This window comes from Ranitomeya variabilis, chromosome 3 (genome assembly GCF_051348905.1).
Source record: "Ranitomeya variabilis isolate aRanVar5 chromosome 3, aRanVar5.hap1, whole genome shotgun sequence".
NCBI classification, from domain to species: domain Eukaryota; kingdom Metazoa; phylum Chordata; class Amphibia; order Anura; family Dendrobatidae; genus Ranitomeya; species Ranitomeya variabilis.
The window spans coordinates 239646954-239665192 of record NC_135234.1 but is presented as its reverse complement, the minus strand read 5'-3'; positions in this window follow the sequence as shown (position 1 = coordinate 239665192).

Genomic DNA, 18239 nt, shown 5'->3' with positions numbered 1-18239 from the left:
GTCACCCCGTAATAGAGAAATAACAATTTTAACCTGTTGTGCAGGATCACCAGCAGAGTGAGATCTCAGAGACAAAAACAATTTACAATTCTCTCTGAAATTCAAAAAACGGGATCTGTCTCCGGTAAAAAATTCAGGCATAGGGATCTTAGGTTCAGACATTGGAGCACGTATAACAAAATCTTGTAAGTTCTGGACCTTTGTAGCCAGGTTATTCAGACCTGCAACCAAACTCTGTGGATCCATGATTCAAACAGGTGTAACCAAAGCCATTCAGAGATTAAGAGGAAAGAAAAAAAAAAAAAAAAGGCTGAAGACTGCAGTTTAAGCAAGGAGTACAAATAAGCACTAAGGTGCACTTTCCAAACACAGAAGGAAAAAAAAAACCTTTTCATATCCTTTCCTGCTTTAGTGCATAGTTTTAACACACTTGGCCGGCCAAACTGTCATGATTTCCCCAATGGCAGGGAAATCAAAATAACGAACGGACTAGCTCTCGGGTGATGGAAACTAAAGTGACCGTGACCTGAACCTGACACAACACTGGAAGTAGCCGGGGAGTGTTTCCTACGATGCCCTAGACACCACGCGCCAGCCGGAGATCTAACTACCCCTATCAGAGGAATATACAGGCCTGCCTTACCTCCAGAGATGAACCCCAAAAGGAGATAGCAGCCCCCCACAAATATTGACGGTGAGTCAAGAGGAAAAGACATACGTAGGATGAACAGCAGATTTAGCACAGTGAGGTCCGCTTTCTAGATAGCAGAAGTACAGAAAAGAGTTACTTCACGGTCAACTTCAAAACACTACTCAAAAACACCATCCTGAAATTACTTTAAAACTCCAGTGACAACTCATGCCACTGGAGTGGCAATTTCAGTCCACGAGAGCTTCCAGCTACATAGAGTCACATTGCAGATAGCTGGACAAAAATAGCATAAACAAGAAACAAAATTCAACTTAGCTGAACAGGAGCTTGAGGCAGGAGAATGCAACAGAATGCTACTGATACATTGTTGGCCGGCATAGGACCAGCAGCCAAGCAGCCTTAAATAGGAAACTCCCCTAATGGGTGGCAACAGGTGATCAAGGATAGAAGAAGGCAAATAAGTGGCACTACCATAAAACACCACCGGGGGAGCCCACAAACAGAATTCACAACACAGTAGGCCAGGGAGACTGACAAGGGGACACACGGGGACTAGTGGGCCAGGGAGACTGAATAGAGGACACACAGGGACTAGTGGGCAAGGGAGATTGACACAAGGGGACTAGTGGGCAAGGGAGACTGACACAAGGGGGCTAGGGAGACTGACAAGGGGACACACGGGGATTAGTGGGCAAGGGAGATTGACACAAGGGGACACAAGGGGACTAGTTGGCAAGGGAGACTGACACAAAAAAGACTGACACAAGGGGACACAGGGGGACCAGTGGGCTAGGGAGACTGACAAGGGGACACACGGGGACTAGTGGGCAAGGGAGATTGACACAAGGGGACTAGTGGGCAAGGGAGACTGACACAAGGGGACAAGGGAGACTGACACAAGGGGACACAGGGGGACCAGTGGGCTAGGGAGACTGACAAGGGGACACACGGGGACTACTGGGCAAGGGAGATTGACACAAGGGGACACAAGGGGACTAGTGGGCAAGGGAGACTGACACAAGGGGACAAGGGAGACTGACACAAGAGAGCACAGGGACTAGTGGGCAAGGGAGACTGACACAAGGGGACACACAGGGACTAGTGTGCAAGTGAGACGGACACAAGGGGACTAGTGGGCAAGGGAGACTGACACAAGGGAGCTAGTGGGCAAGGGAGACAGGCACAAGGGAACACACAGGGACCAGTGGGCAAGGGAAACTGACACAATGGGACACACAGGGACAAGGGACACAAGCAAAAGGGGACAAGGGCGACAGGCACAAGGGGACACATGGGGACTAGGAGGAAGGGGAGAAGGGCACAAGGGGGCAAGGGAGACAGGCACAAGAGGAAATAAGGGGACTCCTAGGGCAGAGTAGATAGGGACACATGGGGAGACGGAGCTGCAAGGGGACAGGGGAAAATGGGGGGAGCCTTGGGAGCAAGGAAGAAGGGGGCACATGGATTGTGAGGACAGGGTAGATGGGGAACACACAGTGAGAAAGGGGACAGGGGAGACTTGAGAACAGGGCAGACAGGTCACACGAGCGGCTGCTAATGACAGGAGGACAAATGCAGATCTGAGGCTTAAGGGACCCTTCAGCAGCAGGAGGAGGAGGACGCAGCAACAGATTGCAGCTTTTTAGGTTTAGGCACTCAGCCACTCACTCAAGCAGCACCAGCACCCTTCGACCAGTCTTTCCCTTTGGTGTGGCTGAAGGACCTGTGGACACGCCTCTCTCCAGTCACAAGGTTGGATCACGTGACCGCATTAAATCCATCTTCCCCCATGTAACTGGAGGACCTGCGGTGATGCCTCCCTGCTGTAATGGTTGGGTCCTTCTCCTTCAATATTGCTGGACGGACGGGCCCCTAAGCAGTCCGGGCCCGGTCGCAGCTGCGACCGCTATAGTTACGCCCCTGGTGATTCTACTCTGTGATTCCCTTCAAATGAAATGTCACAGGAAATAAATTAAAAAACACATATATGGAATAGTTGTACAGAGAGAATGGTAGAAAATCTTATTATAAAGAAAATAACAAAAGTGACTAGGGGTTAAATATAGATATTTATAAAGGGTACTATAGGTATTAGAAAACTCCTTTATGGTTTGAGACTTAGGAAACCCAACCAACAGAATAAAATAACACTGTTTGCTAAATCTGTCTACCACTACCCAAATAACAGTCTTCACCTCTTAGGATTGGAAATCAGTAATAGGCCATGTTCACAGTTTGCGGCGTCCCTCTGCGGGTTCTCCCGCAGTGGAATTGATAAATCTGCAGGGCAAAACCGCTGCGGTTATCCCTGCAGATTTATCGCGGTTTGTTTTGCGATTTCCGCTGCGGGATTACTCCTATACTATTGATGCTGCATATGCAGCAATATGCAGCATCAATAGTAATGTTAAAAATAATAAAAATTGGTTATACTCACCCTCCGATGTCCGGATCTTCTTGGCGCTGCACGCGGCGCTCCGGTTCCAAAGATGCTGTGCCGAGAAGGACCTTCGTGACGTCACGGTCATGTGACCGCGGCGTCATCACGGTCATGTGACCGCGACGTCACCGCAGGTCCTGTTCGCACAGCAACTCTGACAGGCCGGCCGCGTGCAGCGCTGAGAGGTGAGTATAACATTATTTTTTATTTTTATTCCTTTTTTTTACCCCAAATATGGTTCCCAGGGCCTGGAGGAGAGTCTACTCTCCTCCACCCCGGGTACCACCCGCACATTAACCGCTTACTTCCCGCAACGTGGGCACAGCCCCATGCGGGAAGTAAGCGGTTCAATGCATTCCTATGGGTGCAGAATCGCAGCGATTCTGCACAAAGAAATGACATGCTGCGGGTTTTAAACCGCTGCGTTTCTGCGCGGTTTTTCCTGCAGCATGTGCACAGTGGTTTGCGGTTTCCATAGGGTTTACATGTAAATGGAAACGCTATGGAAACTGCTGCGGACCCGCAGCATCAAAATCACCGCGGTTCCGCGGTAAAAACCGCAAAGTGTGAACATGGCCATAAAGTCCATGTCCATTTTTACGAATCGGTACAGACTGAAGGATTCTGACAGGACAGATTTTGGGGTGTTTTTGCTCAGGCACCAATTTCAGCCACCAAACATTTTTGGTTATTTGTTGGATAGTATAGTCCCAGAGTGACCAGTAAAGACAGAATCAATAGGCTCCTGAAGAACTTGTAGACGAATGTGTGGAGGAGCAAATTATTTTTAGGAAGGAGTGTTGTCAGGGACTAATGCTGGAGATTTACATATCTCTTCAACAAGATCTAGAGAAAGCAAGGACACAAATGTATCCTCATCTGGAATGGAACTTGTTCTAAAGGTACCTTCACACTAAACGATTTACCAACGATCACGACCAGCGATACGACCTGGCCGTGATCGTTGGTAAGTCGTTGTGTGGTCGCTGGGGAGCTGTCACACAGACAGCTCTCCAGTGACCAATGATGCCGAGGTCCCCGGGTAACCAGGGTAAACATCGGGTTACTAAGCGCAGGGTTTACCCTGGTTACCATTGTAAAAGTAAAAAAAACAAACAGTACATACTCACCCTCTGCTGTCTGTCACACGTCCCTCGCCGTCTGCTTCCCGCACTGACTGTGATTGCCGGCCGTAAAGTACAGCACAGCGGTGACGTCACCGCTGTGCTCTGCTTTTACTTTCCGGCTGGCCGGAGCTCACAGTCAGTGCGGGAAGCGGACGGCAAGGGACGTGTGACAGACATCAGAGGGTGAGTATGTACTGTTTGTTTTTTTTACTTTTACAATGGTAACCAGGGTAAACATCGGGTTACTAAGCGCGGCCCTGCACTTAGTAACCTGATATTTACCCTGGTTACCATTGTAAAACATCGCTGGCATCGTTGCTTTTGGTGTCAAACATGACGATACACGCCGATCTGACGACCAAATAAAGTTCTGAACTTTCCTAAACGACCAGCGATATCACAGCAGGATCCTGATTGCTGCTGCGTGTCAAACACAACGATATCGCTATCCAGGACGCTGCAACGTCACGGATCGCTGTCGTTATCATTGCAAAGTCGGTTAGTGTGAAGGTACCTTAAGTTTGAGATGGGCAGAAACTTTGGGAGATGTTATTACTGGCTGTAATGTTTTTAATACCAGGCCTAAATGATACCACAAAATCAAACATAGAGAAGAGCCAAGCCCATTGTGCTTTCCTAGGATTCAGTCTTTTGACTGATTCAAGATAAGGAAGACTTTTGTGGTCTGTGAATCAAAGTGATTGTATGTTTGTCATTTTCAAAGAAGTGGTGCCATTCTTCAAAAGACCCACTTGATTGCCAACAATTTAAAATTACAAATATCATAATTCTTTTCAACAGATGAAAACTTTCATGAAAGAAGTCTACAGGCCTGTATCTATGTGACATGTTGGTGTGCTGCTCGATTTATTTTTCTTGGACAGCACACATACACATTAACTGTATCCCATTCTAATCCTCAAAATTGGATCAGAAAAAGACATGCTCTGAGTCTCTGGATCTCATTCTCGTATCTATGATTTTCATGGCTTCGTGAATGGATCTATAAAACTCTGGCAGCACATGGACATTTTACACAAATGTGAAAATGTAGCTTAAGGGAGGTTATGTTACTAATAACAATATAGCTGCAGAATAAATGCTTCCATCAAGTGACTGCTGACATCTCACCTGATTACTAATATTATTATTATCCTGTCCCCTTTACAGAAAAGCTCTTCAAATGTACGATGTTTCCCCCACCATGCTTCATGGTTTGGCCGATGTTCTTGGGCTTGTACTTATCCTTCTTGTAGTTGAAAACTTCTATTTTGGTCTCATCTGACCATGTGACCTTCTTCCAAGCCTCCTCTGAATCATCCAGATGGTCATTGGTGAACTTCAAACAGGCCTGGACATGTGCTGGCGTGAGCAGGGGGAGCTTGGGTGCTCTGCAGGATTTTAATCCATGTCAGTGTAGTGTGTTACTAATGGTAATGTTTGAGACTGTGGTCCCAGCTCTCTTCAGGTCATTGACCAGGTCTTTCTGTGTAGTTCTTGACTTATTCTTGATGTTTCTCAAAATCATCCTTACCCAACAAGATGAGATTTTGCATGGAGCCCTAGACCGAGGAAGATTGACAGTCATCTTGTTCTTCTTCCATTTTCTAATAATTGCACCAACAGTTGTTGCCTTCTCACCAAGCTGCTTGCCTACAGTCCTGTAGCCCATTCCAGCCTTGTGAAGGTCGACAATTTTGTCCCTGGTGTTCCTTGACAGCTCTTTGGTCTTGGCCGTGGTGGAGTTGTTGGACAATGTTCTTGGGGTTGTACTTATCTTTCTTCCACCAAGCACGGCGAGTGTAGTTGATATAAAAAAGTTCTATTTTGGTCTCATCTGACCACATGACTTTCTCCCATGCCTCCTCTGGATTATTCAGATGGTCACTGGTGAACTTCGAACTGGCCTGGATGTGTGCTGGCATGAGCAAGGGACCTTGGGTGCTCTGCAGGATTTTAATCCATGACAGCGTAATGTGTTACTAATGGTAAAGTTTGAGACTGTGGTCTCAGCTCTCTTCAGGTCATTGAGCAGGTCTTTCTGTGTAGTTCTGGACTTATTCCTGATGTTTCTCAGAATTATCCTTAGCCCATCAGATGAGATTCTGCATGGAGCCCCATACCAAGGAACATTCACAGTCGTCTTGTGTTTCTTCTATTTTCTGATAATTGCACCATAGTTGCCTTCTCACCAATTCTCACCAAGCTGCTTGCCTATTGTCCTGTAACCCATCCTGTAGCCTTGTGAAGATCTACAATTTTGTCCCTGGTGTTTTAAGACAGCTCTTTGGTCTTGGAAATGGCAGAGAGGTTGGAGTGTGACTGATTGTGTGGACAGGTGTCTTTTATACAGGTAACTAGTTTAAAAAAAAGTGCAATTAATACAGGTAATGAGTGCTGAGTAGGAGGTCTGTGAGAGCCAGAATTGTTACTGATTGGCAAGTGATCAAATACTTATTTCTTGCATTAAACGGCAATTGAATTATTTAAAAATCATTCAATGTGATTTTCTATTTTTTATTTTTAGATTCTGTCTTTCACAGTTGAAGTGTACCTACAATAAAAATTACAGACCTGTTCATTCTTTATAGGTGGGAAAACTTGCAAAATTGGCAATGCATCAAATACTTATTTTCCTCACTGTATGTACCGGTATTTATATGTACATGAATGGGGACATTCAGTCTTTATATATTTTTTTCAGTTTTGCAGCGCTGGAGTCCTGGGTTCAAACCCCACCAAGGACAACATCTGCAAGGAGTTTGTAAGTTCTCCCCGTGTTTGCGTGGGTTTCCTCCGGGTACTCAGGTTTTCTCCCACATTCCAAAGACATACTGATAGGGAATTTAGATTGTGAGCCCCATCGGGGACAGTGATGATAATGTGTGTAAACTGTAAAGCACTGTGGAATATGTTAGCGCTATATCAATAAAATAAAGATTATTAGATTATAAGATTATTATTATTTTGCCTTTTTCCACTGTGACTGGAGCATCAATTAGAGATCATTACATTAGATGCTCATAACAATACCTGGAGGACAGAATCATCATATGTTAATATAGCCTTAAGATAAGTAACAAACTCAGGAAGCAGAAATCTTAGTATTTATTTATGCATATTTACTATCTCTTTATATATTAAAGATAGTATACAAACATAAGGTTGGAAAAATAACCTATGAAGTTCACATCTCAGCAACATTTCAAGACTCATCATTTTTAGAGAAGAACAAGAAGTAGCAACGATAATAATTTTTGGTTGCTTCAGGGGATCAGCTCTCTGGAGAAGGCATCAAGATTACCCCAAGAGATCAGAGATCAATATAATAAATTTATATAACCTTGATATATTATTTATGGTGCCCTCTATTGTAATAGGCTCCTATCATGGCTACCTCACTTCCTTAAGTTTCGCTTTTTTAATCATTAATGTGTAATCTATTTTCATTTCAGTTAACTGAGGATGGCCGCCCTTCAATATAAAGATCAAACAATGCAGGTTGGAGGATTTAAAGGATTTCTTCTCAAAATCTTAAAATGGTCATATATTTGTATGTCATAGCTGATAGTAATCTAGTCTATTGTGCCTACAGATGTATTAGCATTATTCTACTATTACAAAGTGATAGTTTATTATACTGTAGGTTTCCAAGAAGCTGATTGAAAAGTGAAATCAATTATGGCTAAAAGCAAAACAGAAAAATACCAATATCGATTAAAGGAGAACTGATCATCAGTAAATGACCAATTGTTTAACCCATTCGCCACAAAGCCTGTTTTCACCTTCCTGACCAGGCCAATTTTTACAATTCTGACCAGTGTCATCTTATGAGGTCATAATTCTGGAACGCTTCAATGGATCCCACTGATTCTGAAAAGGTTTTCTCATGACATACTGTATAGTACTCCATGATAGTGGTAAAATTTCTTTGACATGTCTTGCATTTATTTGCGAAAAATGGAAATTTGGTGAAAATTTAGAAAATTTGGCAATTTTCAGATTTTTTATTTTTATGCCCTTAAATCAGAGTCATATTGCACAAAATAGTTAATAAATAACATTTCCCACATGTCTACTTTACATCAGCACAATTTTTTAAACATATTTTTTTCATATGAAATTATAAAGATTAAAATTTGACCAGAGATTTCTCATTTTTACAACAAAATTTGCAAAACCATTTTTTTTATGGACCACCTCACATTTGATGTGACTTTGAGGGGCTTATATGACAGAATACCAAAAAAGTGAGACCATTCTAAAAACTGCACTCCTCAAGGTACTCAAAACCACATTCCAGAAGTTTATTAACCCTTCAGGTGCTTCACAGGAATTTTTGGAAAGTGGAAGGAACAAATTAACATTTACTTTTCTTTCACAAAAGTTTTCCTTTAGACCTAACATTTTTTTATTTTTGCAAGGTTAAGAGGAGAAAATGGACCATACAATTTGTTGTACAATTTATCCTGAGCATGCCAATACCCCATTTGCGGGGGAAATCTACTGTTTGGGCACATGGCAGAGCCCGGAAGGCACCAATTAACTTTTTGAATGTAAAATTTGCTGGCATAATTAGCGGATGCCATGTCATGTTTGGAGAGCCCCTGATGTGCCTAAACAGTGGAAATCCCCAACAAGTGACACCATTTTGGAAACTATACCCCTTAGGGAACTTATCTAGATGTGTATTGTGCACTTTGATTCCATAGGTGCTTCACAAAAGTTTATAAAGTACAGCCGTGAAAATTAAAAAAAATCACAATTTTCCCAGATGTGATTCAGATGAAACCCCCGATGGATCCATTCACTATAATGAGGCAGCAGAGTTACTCTGGACTCCGTCTGGCCTCTGTTCAGCCATGTTCTTCTTTTCAGAAGTGCACAAAACTGTGGCCAATGGCACTTTTATGCAATTATAAAAAGACGGTGTTACGGAACCCCCCAGCACCCAGAATATGTTGTGCAGTTATATGTATGTATAATAGGTTCCATGTGAAATGCATGTCCCTAATGCATCAGCCCACAGGCTGTGCCCCTGAGCAGAGGGGACAAGATATCCCCCCTCTGACCTCCCCCACCTTTGTAATTCCCACAGTAAATATTGTCAGGCTCCGGCCACCTGCGGCTATTGTAATGTATGTCTGGCCTGCCGCTTTTCAATTGGCCCGCCCTCTGTATCTGTGTGATATATTCTGTGTCCTGTGTTATGATCCCTAGTGGCGGAGGATCACAAATAGATAAGCAAGTGATTAAACTAAGGACGAGCTCTAGGGAGATGGTAACTGGACTGATCGCAAATCTGAACCTATCCAAAACAACTAGAGGTAGCCGGTGAACGTGCCTAAAAAATTCTTAGACGTCTCGAGCCAGCCTGAGGAACTAGCTACCCCTAAAGAGAAAGAAAGACCTCGCTTGCCTCCAGAGAAATAATCCCCAAAGATATAGAAGCCCCCAACAAATATTAACGGTGAAGTAAGAAGAAGGCACATACATAGGGATGAAATCAGATTCAGCAAAAGAGGCCCACTAGTACTAGGAAGCAGAAAATAGAGCAGGGGTCTATTCGATCAATAAAAAACCCTTACAAAATATCCATCCTGAGATTTCAAGAACCCACACACCAACTAACGGTGTGTGGGGAGAAACTCAGCCCACTAGAGCAACCAGCAAGCGAGGGAATTATATTTTAGCAAGCTGGAACAGAAAACATGATAAACACTGTTGATCAAAAAATGAGCAAACAAAACTTACCTTATCCTGGATGGACTGGGAGCAAGGTAGTCAGAAGGAATCTGAGTAGCACTGATTACATCGACAGCCGGCCACAAGTGGAAGTAAAACAGAGCTATATAGGAACCTCCCAGAGGATAACGAACCAGCTGATAGCCAGAGACCAGCAGGATAACAAACAAAGCCACCAGGGGGAGCCCAAAGCAAAAGTCACACAAAACCACCAGTGACCACAAGAGGGAGCCCGAAAACAGAGTTCACAACAGTCCTGTGAGTAAAGTGTTGTCACACTGGAAATACGTGGAGAAGCAGTGATCTTTTATATGCGCCCATTTAACCAAGCAATTCCAGCCAGCATCCTTCATTCAGACTCCAGCCAAACCAGAGTGGACCTCCTGAAACACGGGGTGGTACTGAAAGAGGTACTCCAACATGGTAGACCCCGTTACACTGGTGGCAGACAGCGGGATGTGATACCCCGTCTACAGGAAAGGAACGAATGGAAAACAACTACCAGAAGTTAAAGAGGACTACATTAAAAGATCTGGTGAAAGCCAGAGAGTTTATCGCCAGCAACAAAACAAAAGCAGATTTGATAGCAGTCTTCATGGAACACGACAGTGCAGTGCCCCCCAATGTGAACGTGGAGGAGACTGAATTCCAGAGGTAGGTAAAGAACAGACTGGCGTTCTATGGCCCAAACCCTGCAGTAGAGATCATACGAGAGGTGATGGCTGATGTGCGTACTGATCTGAAGGAAAAGATGGCCGAGCGGACCAGGATAGAGCTAGCCAAGATGGAGTTGGCAGAGCGGACCAAAGTGGAGCTAGCCAAGATGGAGAGTCAGCGAGCAGGGGGAGCTCTGGCCTCCGCACAGGTACCTTCAACAGTAAGCCACAAAAAGATCCAGTATAATGCCTTCCGACAGTTGGGGGAGGCAGAGGAAGACATTGATGGCTTTCTGCAGGACTTTGAGTGGCAGTGTGCCCTTCATCAAGTGAAGCTGGAGGAACGGGTTCAGATTCCGGCCAGCAAGCTGACAAGCCGGGCAGCGGACACCTATTGCAACGTACCTGATGAGGACTGTATGGACTATGAGCGGATCAAAGAAGTGATCTTGGCCCGGTATGCGCTGACACCAGAGGCATACTGCCAAAAGTTCCACGGACTTATAAAACGAGTAACCAATACCCACGCTGAATGGGCCTGTAAATTACGGCGGTCACTGCTACAGTGGGTACAAGGGAGCCAAGCAACCACTAAGGAGGACATCCTCCAGCTCTTCTTATTAGAACGATTCTTTAATGGACTAACCCCCGAGACACAGGAATGGCTTCGGGACAGGCGGCGGCCAACGACTCTTGAGGAGGCCGCTCGTCTGGCTGATGAACATCATGATGCCTAGAAGGCCTCAGTTGTCCAGATCAAAGATGGTCACTAGGGGTCCACCCATGGACCTGGAGGCCCCCAAACCACAGAAGATTGTAGGGGGACCAGCTAAAAACCCGGCCTACCACAGTCCCCCTGGGGTGCGATGCCACACCTGCCATCAGCTGGGCCACCTGCAAAGACAATGTCCCAACCGGACTCAGCATACGCAGTGGCCAAAGGCAGGAACAGCTACCTTCAGCCGGGCCACTGTACACTGCTACCAAGGCAAAGCTGACCCGGCATTGGGGGCTATGACTAACCAGGGGGTGGAAGAGATGGAGGAAGTGCTGCATGAAATAGACCCCATGCAGGCAGCCCGGGCAGATAATCGACAACAGCAACGACAGGTCATGTGGGTTAATGGGAAACGTATGCAGGGACTAAAAGGTTCCGGGGCAACTTTGACCCTTGTGAAGCCTCATCTCATCCAGGACCAAGAGAAGAAGGACCGGACTGTGGCAGTCTGTGTAGCAGGGGGAGCCATACATCAACTGCTCACTGCCAGGATTCACCTGAACTGGGGAGTCAGGGATGGCCTTGTTGAGGTCGGCTTGATGGAGGATTTGCCTGCAGACGTCTTGCTGGGAAATGACTTGGGGCCCATGTTGTCTGCCTTCTCAGTTGCCCCTCTGGCTGAGACATATCCTGTGACCACCCAAAGACAATCTCGAGCTGCGGAGGCGGAATCACACTCAGAGGAGGCCCAGGTAAGACATCCCAGCCCTACACGTATTCCCATAGCCAGACACATTTCGTGGGCCACCCCAGCTGAATTTAAGAGGAAGTTACTTGAGTATCCTTCATTGGAGGGATATCTTGGGAAGGCACAGGAGTGGAGAGGGGTACTGGAAGGGGAACAGTTTGTATGGAAGCAGGGACTCCTCTACCGGATCACAGAGCAGCACCACACAGGGACGAGCCCCACTATAAAACGACAGCTGGTAGTTCCCAAGAAGTATAGGCAGGAGTTACTGTGAATCTCTCATGACATAACCTTGGCCAGTCACTTCGGCATCAGTCGCATCAGGCATCATCTGACACAAAACTTCTTTTGGCCGGGGGTAACCTATGATGTTCGTCAGTACTGCCAGACCTGTGACAGTTGCCAGCGCATTGGCAAGAGGGGAGATCGATGCAAGGCCAAATTATGCCCCCTCCCCATTGTGGAGGAACCATTTAGCCGAGTAGCGGTTGATCTGATAGGGCCGTTAGCCAAACCCAGTCTGTCAGGGAAAAGGTATATATTGACAGTGGTAGATTATGCCACATGGTATCCAGAGGCAGTTGCGTTACCTAACATACTGGCAGAGACGGTGGCGGCTGCCCTGCTCCAGGTTTTCTCACGGGTTGGATTTCCCCAGGAGATTATCTCGGACCAGGGTACCCATTTTAAAGCAGAGGTGACCAACCAACTGTGGAAGCTGTGTGGTGTAAAGTCCATTAGAAGCGCCCAGTACCACCTGCAAACCAATGGGTTGTGTGAACGCTTTAACGGGACATTAAAACAACTCATTGGGACTTTTACCAGGACCTACAGGGACTGTGGAAAATTTTTGCCACATCTCCTGTTTGCCTATCGGAAGGTGCCCCAAGAATCCACAGGGTTCTCCCTGTTCGAACTGGTATACGGGAGGCGGGTAAGGGGACCCCTAGACTTAGTGCTAGAACACTGGGAAGGGGAGGGCATCATAGAAGGGGTACCTATTGTACCCTATGTGCTGGAATTCCGGGACCACCTACAGGAGCTGACGTGGGAACATGCAGGTGGCCCAGCAGCGCCAGCGCGAATGGTACAATTGGAGGGCCAGAGAACGCACCTTGGAAATAGGAAAGAAGGTCCTGGTGTTAGAGCCCACTAGGCAGAACAAGTTCCAAGCTGCATGGCAGGGGCCCTACCAGGTAGTGGGGAAAATAGCTGACACCACCTATAATGTCGCCGATTGTGACGACCCCAGGGTTATCCGCATGTTCCACGTGAATATGCTGAAGCCCTACTGGGAGCGCCCTGAAGAGGTAGTGGCCATCTGTGCACCTGAGGCAGAGGATTTAGCCGGACTTCCCTTGCCTGATGTCTTAGGGGAAAGGACTCTAAAACATGGGACCAGGTACACTTGGGTGAAGACCTAGGTCCCCGGGAGATACAGCAGGCAGAGGCGTTGTTGAGGCAGTGACAGAGAATGTTTTTGGGGAGACCAGGGTACACTCGCCTGGCACAACACAAGGTTGAGACCCAGGATCAGACCCCCTGCGACAACCCCCCTTCCATGTCCCTGAGTCTGTACGAGAAGGGATGCGACAAGAGATACAAGAGATGTTGCGTTTAGGGGTCATTGAAGAGTCAGATAGTCCCTGGGCATCCCCTGTAGTGTTAGTGCCCAAGAAGGATGGGACTACACGGTTTTGTATAGACTATCGTAGGCTCAATGAGAAAACGATGACAGATGCGTATCCCATGGCGCGTGTGGATGAGTTGTTAGACTGGCTGGCGGGGGCAAAGTATTTGACCACCATCGATCTATGCAAAGGCTACTGGTAGATTCCCTTTAGTCCTGACGCTATTCCCAAGTCAGCATTTGTCACCCCATTCGGCTTATTCCAGTTTCGAGTTATGCCATTTGGGATGAAGAATGCCCCGGTGACCTTCCAGAGGCTGGCTGACCGGCTTCTGGATGGTCTCCAGGACAATGCTTGTGCCTACCTGGATGACATCGCCATCTACAGCACGACATGGGAAGAGCATCTAAATCACCTAGAGACAGTATTGGACAGGATCCACAAGGCCGGAATGACCCTGAACCCAAAAAAGTGTCACGTGTTATGGACCTGGTGGTTAGGAGCACCCGGAATGACCTGATGAGTAAACTAGTAATCGGAACAAGCTCTGGGAAAGTGGGAACTCTGCTGACCGCAAACCCTACTCCTATAACACAAACTAGAAATAGCCGTGGAGCGTACCTAACTCTCCCTAGACGCCTCTTCACAGCCTAAGAGCTAACTACCCCTAAAGATAGAAATAGAAGCCTAACCTTGCCTCAGAGAAATTCCCCAAAGGTAAAGGCAGCCCCCCACATATATTGACTGTGAGTTAAGAGGAAAGTCACAAACACAGGAATGAAACAGGTTTTAGCAAAGGAGGCCAGACTTCACTAAAATAGTCAGAGGATAGCAAAGGAAACTATGCGGTCAGCACAAAAGACTACAAAAAACCACGCAGAGTAAGCAAAAAGACTCCCCACACCGACTCACGGTGTGGAGGTGCCACTCTGCACCGCAGAGCTTCCAGCTAGCAAGGGAATATCATGATAGCAAGCTGGACTAGAAATTAGCAGTACTAAGAAATATATTCAGGTGGGCAAAGCAGAGGTTCAGTATTTAGGGCATTGGGTGGGAAGTGGGAAATAGAGACCAGAACCAGCCAAGATTGAGGCCATAGCCAAATGGCCCACCCCACGCACTAAAACCCAGGTCATGGCGTTTCTAGGGACAGCGGGGTATTACAGGAAATTCGTTCCCAATTACAGCAGCATAGCCAAGCCCCTCACTGATCTGACCCATAAGAACCAACCCCACCAGGTAACCTGGACCCTAGAGTGTGAGGAAGCCTTCCGCCAGATAAAGGACGCCATCACCAATACCCCTGTTTTGGCCGCACCCAATCCAACTAAACGTTTCCTTGTTCACACAGACGCTTCTATGTTTGGATTGGGGGCAGTACTGAGCCAAGTCGGGCCGGATGGCCAAGAACACCCGGTAGCTTACCTGAGTTGGAAACTACTGCCCCATGAAGTAAGCTATGCGGCCATCGAGAAGGAGTACCTGGCGGTAGTATGGGCACTCAAAAAGTTGCAACCATATTTGTATGAACAACAGTTTTCCCTCCTAACGGACCATAATCCCCTAGTCTGGCTTAATCGGGTCTCCGGAGACAACGCCAGATTACTGCGGTGGAGTTTAGCCCTACAACCTCTGGACTTCACCATCCACTACAGACCTGGCAAACAAAACGGTAACGCCGATGGACTAAGTCGACAAACGGAACTTGTACCAACCCCATAAACTTCGGTCATCCCCAAACTGATCCGTTAAGGACCAGACTGTGTATGCCGATTGCGTCGCTGAAAAGGGGAGCCGTGTTACAGAACCCCCCAGCACCCAGAATATGTTGTGCAGTTATATGTATGTATAATAGGTTCCATGTGAGTTGCATGTCCCTAATGCATCAGCCCACAGGCTGCTCCCCTGGGCAGAGGGGACAAGATATCCTCCCTCTGATCTCCCCCACCTTTGTAATTCCCACAGTAAATATCGTCAGGCTCCGGCCACCTGCGGCTATTGTAATGTATGTCTGGCCTGCCGCTTTTCAATTGGCCCACCCTCTGTATCTGTGTGATATATTCTGTGTCCTGTGAGTAAAGTGTTGTCACACTGGAAATACGTGGAGAAGCAGTGATCTTTTATATGCGCCCATTTAACCAAGCAATTCCTGCCAGCATCCTTCATTCAGACTCCAGCCAAAGCAGAGTGGACCTCCTGAAACATGGGGTGGTACTGAAAGAGGTACTCCAACACGGTAGACCCCGTTACAGACAGACACTGCCGGATCACAGGTCAAACGGCATCCACAGTGCCTCCATCTGCCTCATTATAGGGGATATTCCACCAGAGGTTCCTTCTGAATCATGTATTTCAGAGATTTACAAGAAAACCCAGATGCAAGCGCTCATCGTAGAGCGCAGGATAAATGTGCGCCAAGCCCTACTGTAAAGTACAGCCGTGAAAATTAAAAAAAATCACAATTTTCCCAGACGTGATTCAGATGAAACCCCCGATGGATCTATTCACTATAATGAGGCAGCAGAGTTACTCTGGACTCCATCTGGCCTCTGTTCAGCCGTGTTCTTCTTTTTAGAATTGCACAAAACTGTGGCCAAGGCACTTTTATGCAATTATAAAAAGACGGACACTGCCGGATCACAGGTCAGACGGCATCCACAGTGCCTCCATCTGCCTCATTATAGGGAATATTCCACCAGAGGTTCCTTCTGAATCATGTATTTCAGAGATTTACAAGAAAACCCAGACGCAAGCGCTCATCGTAGAGTGCAGGATAAATGTGTGCCAAGCCTTACTGTAATCTTTGGGAGGAAAAATGAAAAATTCAACAGCATTTGAAGAATTGGTTTTATTTATTTTTTTACGCCATTCCTCATGCTGTATAAGTGATTAGGCAACATTATTCTTCGGTCGGTGTGATTACAGCAATACCAGATTTATATCAGGTTTTTATGTTTGGCTGCTGTCACACCATATTTTTGCATCACCATATTTTGAGAGCTATAATTTTTCCATATTTTGGCTTACAGAGACATGTTAATAGTTTGTTTTTTTGCGGGATGAGCTGACATTTTTATTGGTACCATTTTCGGGCACATGACATTTTTTGATCATTTTCTATTCCAATTTTTGTGAGACAGAATTTAACCAGCAAATCAGAAATTGTTTTTGTTTTTTTTTAATACTGTTCTGCATGTAGTAAAATTGGTAAGGCAGTTTTTTGATTTGGGTCAGTATGATTATAGCAATACACAAATTATGTAGTTTTTTTTGTTTTGGCACTTTTACACAATGAAAACTATTTTATAGAAAAAACTTATTTTTGCATCACTTTATTCTCAGAGCTATAATGTTTTTTTATTTTTCCACTGATGGAGCTGAATGGTGGCTTGTTTTTTGTGGGACAAGATGATGTTTTTTCAGCGGTACCATTTTTATTTACATTTGTCTTTTGATCGAGTTTTATTCCACTTTTTGTTCAGCTATCAGAGCTGACACTCGCACCTGATAGCCACTGCGTTCAGCGTGATCGTTGTGCCTTACCTGTATTGCTCTTTGCAGGAACGAGGTTAAATACTTTTTTTATGTCTTTTAAAAATATCTTTTGTTTTTCTTTTCCAAATCAAAATCTGTGTTAAAACTAAAACAGAAAACGTTCAATTTCACACCAGCCAATGGGGCTTTTTTAAACCTTAACTTCCTATTATGTCAGGGAACAATAAATGTACATAGCCACGATGGTCAGACCCCGACTTTATCTGCTTTATTGAAGCGTGTCTAATGAGCCTGTGCAAAGCTCATTGTAAAGGGAGTGGTATAGGATCAGCTGTCACATCGGCAGGATGAATGATGGATCCTGTGTTATCATTCGTGTATAGAGGAGTTACCTGTTATTATAATAGTGCCTGGTTTCAACAATAGGTAGTTATCTGAAGATACTTTCCCTTTAAGTAAATAAAGTCTACTAATTTAGCGCTGCATTTACACAGTGGCCAATAAGAGCTGATCAAGAATATACAAGCTATTTGGCTCTCGACTACTGGCCTAACAGGCCCATGAGCAATGACAAGGACAGAATGATCACTAATACAGTCGATCTGCACCCACACAGTATCATATTATCAGCAGCACAACCTCTGTTTACACTGGATGGGCAATGTGTTGCCAATAACAATGATTTTTTTGCCTCCATAAATGACCCGATCACCACGTGTTTGCTCATTTTTCAGGTGATCACTGAAATGTTTACACTTGACAGGTAATTAGGAGTAAGCTTGCCAATTATCTTCTCATCTAAATGGACCATATGGCAATATTTACTATCAGTGGAAATCCTCTTAAACAACTTAAATAATGTGGCTAATTATGGCTGGGGGTTTTTTCATCAAAGCATTCTGAAAACATGACACCACTGAAACTACAACCAGGCATGGTCATGTGTGACAATGGCCTGAACCTGGTGGCGGCTCTGAGGCAAGGTGAGCTCACACAGGTACCTTGCCTGGCCCATGTGCTCAACCTT